The 5,451-nt window shown below is 43.6% G+C and overlaps 1 long non-coding RNA gene across 1 annotated transcript; it reads right to left on the minus strand.

Moving 5' to 3' along the window:
- Positions 1-2,246: 2,246 nt before the first annotated feature.
- Positions 2,247-4,328, minus strand: LOC136013954 (uncharacterized). The gene is made up of 4 exons (XR_010612459.1): positions 4,212-4,328; positions 3,998-4,104; positions 3,479-3,521; positions 2,247-2,812 (listed from the first exon to the last, which is right to left on the minus strand). It is a non-coding gene; the product is annotated as an uncharacterized LOC136013954 (long non-coding RNA).
- Positions 4,329-5,451: the final 1,123 nt, after the last annotated feature.

A 5,451-nucleotide genomic window follows, 5' to 3' on the forward strand; every position in this document is an offset into this window, starting at 1 on the left:
CACAGACTCAATGGGGACCTTTAAACGTCATGAGACAAGGCTTCCCACAACTTGAGTCAGCTCTGTAATCCCCACACTGTACATTACCACACAGAGATGCACTCAAAGCAGCAGAAAAAAATGGAGATTGCATCCCTCAGGATCCCACAGGCCTTCCTGCTACTCCATAAAATAATATCATCATGCCAAACCAGGAAAAGCAGAGGGTGTGTCTGTCCTGCATTGCCCAACCTCTGCCCACTCAGCTGACATCTGCTTGGCCATTATGGAAAAAGGAGAGGAGGGGAAAGGAGACGAGATGAGACGATGGGCACCGGGACAGTTGGAGCATGTTGGCATGTTATCCCATGGTTACTTAGAAGCAGCTGTGGCCTTGGGTGATTTCTGATATGGTGGGCTGTCCCTAGGTGTATTACACCTGATTTGACTGTCTGATGTGACACACAGGCTAAGCATAACCATCCCGTTTTACTGAGCAGGCATTAGATGGCCACTGACAATCAATAGTCCTGGCTCAATGAAAACTCTTAGACAACACTAATGGGATCAGCAAGCAGGCCAGAAAGATGCTAATAGTCACTGGTCGATCTCAGCACCCTCTCTCTGACAGCACCCCCCAGGATGTCCTCCACCCCATGGGAGTTCTGTAATGACCTCCTTCAGGGCTAGGGATATACTTCTTGCCTCTTCAGGTAGGATCTCATACAGGCCATGAAGAATGAGTTACACCTGATCAAGTTAAAGTGAGGCTACAATTTTAACTAGGACCATTCTGACAAGACTGGCTCAGCTACCCTGGCCCATCCATGTGGGGATCCTGACACTAGAGGAGAGATTATCTCAGTGGCTTTGATTGATGGGTACTGAGAATCATCGCAGAGGGATGACAGCTGGGAAGATCCCTTCTTCCTTTCACTTCCTGCAGGGCCTGGCAGCTCACATTAGTCATTCTCTCCCTACAGGAAGAGGGGAGGTCTCTCAAGACCTTCATTAGTCACCCCATCTGCATATCTTAAGTCTTTCTAAAGTTAGGCAAGCATTGGGGTTGGGGACAGAAGTGCTTGAACTGGAAAATGCTGCTAGCTTTCTGCTCAACCCATACCTATGTTGCAGAGTACAGTTTACTCAGCTTGCGTAAGGAGTGTTTTCTTAAAGCATTTTGCTTTTGAGATGCTTCTGTGAGCACATGCTGGCAATGGCTCCTGTTCAAATCCGGTAGCTGACATAGCAAAATCTTGCACTCATTTGTTGCAAATTATTAATTCAAAGTCACAATCCATTTGGAGTAACTCATGGAAACACATTATTATTTTGCCACTGCTTGCTTTGCTGCTTAGACAGCCAAAATGCTTGTGAGAACAGGAAAAACCCTTGCTCTTGGCCTAAAAGGTGTGAAGAGCAGTAACACACCCCAAGTGAGAAGCAGCAAGATGTATGGGAGGAGAGAAAGAAGACTTGGGAGGTTAAGAGCCTCAAGACTCCCTGGTGCCTCAGTCACATGGCTTGTGTCAGGGTTAAACCTAACACTTTCCTGAAAGGCTTTTACCTGCTCTCTCATTTCATTGTTAGGTGCAAGGGAGGTAAGGGAGGAATGTAATGTGATGGCCTTTCACAGCTAAAACACACTGAAAATTATAAAACATATATTAAAGGAGTGTCACCATGTGATTATGCAGTTTCTATACAAAGCCATGGAAGAAGAGAGGAAAGCATTTGAAGGAGCTAAGTCATTTGAGAACTTTGTGGCTAATTCATTGCATCTTTCTTTGCATTTCATAACCTCACCTTCGTCTGTAAGGCGAAATTCTGCAGGCACTTATCTGCTCACATTAAGGGTTAATTTATAGAGCCTCTGTCCTGCAGAATACATACACTGTTCTTTGCACAGCTGCATAAAATATTGTAAACATTTAATAGTAAATAACAGTGGATTAGGAAAAAAAGGGCAAATCTTCAGAGGAAGACCTTTTTTTGTGGTATACCTGGATGCTGTAACAATGAAGTAGCTGAATTAGAGGGTTATACATACTTACTTTTTCCTGAATGAGCTAGTGAGGAAAATTGACAATTTGTGTATTTATATAGCTCCATATTTATATATTCTTTCCCAAATTCATGTCTATTACTGGCTGTCAAATAGGAGCAGATGCAAGTGTTTAAACTCCTGTGTCCAAATTCTGCTGTTATCCTATCCTTGTCCAGCTGCATTTAGTCAGCTCCTCCAGATGTAGACTACATGTGGCTTCTTGGCTTTTGCTATCACAGCGTGTGTGCGTATAACGAATGTATGATCAAGCTAATTTAATTCTCTATGACCTACACAGAACCCCGCGGATCTAACCCCTGAAATGCTGCTTCTACAAGATGTCCCCAGCAAGGCCCCTCTTGCTTGTTGGAAGTTGGCCTTCTTTCAGGAAAGTCTAACAATACCTTCCAAATGAGGAGTATTCAACCACACCTGCCCAATATCAGAGACAATTATCAGCATGATTTAACTGGAAAATTTTCAACTCTTGAACATACTGTGGTGACATTTGCAGATGGTACTGTTAGCATGAATGGGAGGAAACAGGCTTTTTGTTAATAATACCTATATCTAAGGTAATGTGTACAGGATTTGGCCTTTTCAGATAGTTGTACTAATATTAATGATAATTACATCAGTGCAATGATACCAGTGAACTCCCCTGATACCCCTGCAGTGAAGTGACTTGCACAGATTTAGCTTCATCTGCAGCTTCTGAAGGAAGTGCGAAGTACTTGACACCAACATTTTCCCAAATGGCAGGACTCTCTGAAGTGCAGGGTGGGGCTGAAAAAAGGGAACAACTTTAGGCTGCCATTAGCATTTTAGAAGAGGACAAAATACTTCACACCAAATAAAGGTAAAAGACCATAAATACTTATGTTCATTATCAATGCAGCTACTGTTCTTGCCACAGGGGTGCTTTGCAGATTGGACATTGAAGGGCAGTTTCCATTTCTCTCTTTCTTAACATGTGCCCTATACTGTGAAAAGCCCCAAGCATCCGTATTTTGCATGTATTAGCTCAATGAATGGAACCACTATCAGAAAGATGCCTTACCAAATGCAGATGGAAGATGTCAAGAGAAGTCTGACACCCACTAATTCTAGAGCTAATTTTAATGTTATTTAATTACCATAATGAAGAATGGAATGAAGAATCTGTGGCTCAGTTCTGTTCTCATAGCATTTTATGAGAGGTTTGGCATCAGCTTTCATGAGAACAGGGCTGGGTGTCATACCTTCATATACTAGTAATGAGATTGCCAGTATCTGTATCATCTGTAAAGTCAAATGGTCTTTGCAAAGCAAGCAAATGTGCTGAAGCCAACAAGAGGAGGACCTGCAAGGGGGTCACTTATATAGGGCAGAGAACAGATGTCAGAACAGTGGGAATATGACAGTGTTGCAGTAACTAGGGTATATAGAAGCTGTGTATCCGGCCCTGCCTACCATGCTGGGTCTCCCTCAGAGAACTGTGCTCAGGTCCAGGAACCTGTAAGAAAAAGAAACAAACTGAAATCAATCTACAGCTGATGAAAACACAGGGTTTTGGTGTTAACTATCAGCCAGACAAGTGGGTGATAATTAAAACAAAGAACCCCAAACAAACAAAAAAACCAACACACACACACACCCCAACAATCAAAACCCCCCAAAGATCCAGCACTGACAAAACATATTCCAAGGTTCTGGGGTATTTGAAAACAATACATTCTGGCATATGAAAAATGGAAGGGTCTGAAACAAAAATGCCCTAGGAATACAATGGCTTTTACATGCATGAAAAGCAATGCAGAGATAGATTAGCTCACTGCAAGTGAAATTGAAAACCATCAGCCATGCAGTACAGGAGTAAAGGTCCCTTGGAGACTGAAGTGAGAGGTGTCTTTGTAGATAATGAGATCCTCTCTTCAGGGAAACATTGACATTAGTGAAAAAAGAGAGAAACAGGAAGGAGGGACAACACACCCTGAATCTGTTCCCAGGAATACAGAAGCCAGCTGTCAGCTGGCCACTGACTGATGAGGATTACATTGGACAGACAAGCAATCCTTTCTGGACTTTCTTCCAAGGCACTTGACAACACAACAAAAAGAGAAAATGTGTAAATACAGAGGTGGGCCAGAAAGCATGGCACGGCCAACAAGGTCTGGTCAGAGCAAAGGCAGGTATATATGCTCACACAAGATGTTGTGCATACTGGGCTAACAGCACAGGTAGAGCTGACTTCACCTGGCCAAGAGGAGGCCTGGGTTCATGCTGATCATTAATATAAATGCAGACTTACAACTTGACACATCTACTTTGAAAATCAGTAATTCTCTGCTTGCAGAAGTGCTTGTCTACACCTAGTGCTGACATCAGATGGACAGTGGAACAGAACAGAAAAAAAAGAGGACAAGATATACCTATTTTTCATGTTTCTGCTGTATGGAGACAGGGAAATGCAGAAGGATAAGTGAAAGAGATCTGGGGAGACTGGGGAATGAAGTAACAGCCAGAGAACAGAGGGTCAGTGAGAAGCCTAAGCCATTTTATGTGAAAACAACAGGCTAGTTTATGAGATAAGAAGCAACCAGAGAAGATATCCTTACAGTGGACACAGAAATCTCACAAGAAGTGAATGGATCTGGCAGGGAAGGAAGAAAGACAAGCCAAGAGCCTAGATGATGCTAGGTAACATGCAACAAGGGTAGAGGCCTCTGGATGATACCTTAAATGAAAACTGGTTACAGGCAAGTAGTGGAAATGAAGGAAAAAGGAGAGCACCAGACAAGTGCTGCTCCCTATGTAGGATTGCCAGGGGCGATCTGGGACATACAAAGCAAGTGAAATGCAAAGCCTTTGGGGAGTTCAGGAGCAGCTTTAGAGGAACCACAGTAGGGAGAGTTACTGTAGGATAGAGTGGTAAGAACTCTGGGAAGAAAGCTGGAGACCAGGCCCAGGGCTAAAGCTGCAGAAAAACAGGGAAGGGAAAGGTGAGTGAGAGAAGCTACCTGGATTCAGGAATTGCTACAGGAAAAGAATGAGAAGCAGGAAGAGAGCAGAAGATGTGGCTAGATGAGATGAGGTCCCAGAAGTGCAGATCGGTAGGGAGAAAGGGCACAAGTAAACAGCATGGTTGAGGAACCATGAGCCATGCTGGCAGCTAGCAGCAGGAGCTTGCTTATTCAGCAAGCCAGGCGGTAATTAATTAAATCAAGTTAGGCAGCAATCAGTCAGTTAAATCGGGTAACAATGACTCAATTAAGCTGAACCGGGGAACAATGAACTTATTACATCAAACCAGGGAACACCAAACTGATTAAATCAGCTGGGAGCTGCCATGGGTCCATCCAGGGTCTGGGCTTGATGCCACTGGGGCAGGGAACTCTCACTGGAGCTTTCTGCTCCAGGAGAAACATCATAACAGCAACTGTGCA

This window comes from Lathamus discolor, chromosome 4 (genome assembly GCF_037157495.1).
Source record: "Lathamus discolor isolate bLatDis1 chromosome 4, bLatDis1.hap1, whole genome shotgun sequence".
NCBI lineage: Eukaryota > Metazoa > Chordata > Aves > Psittaciformes > Psittacidae > Lathamus > Lathamus discolor.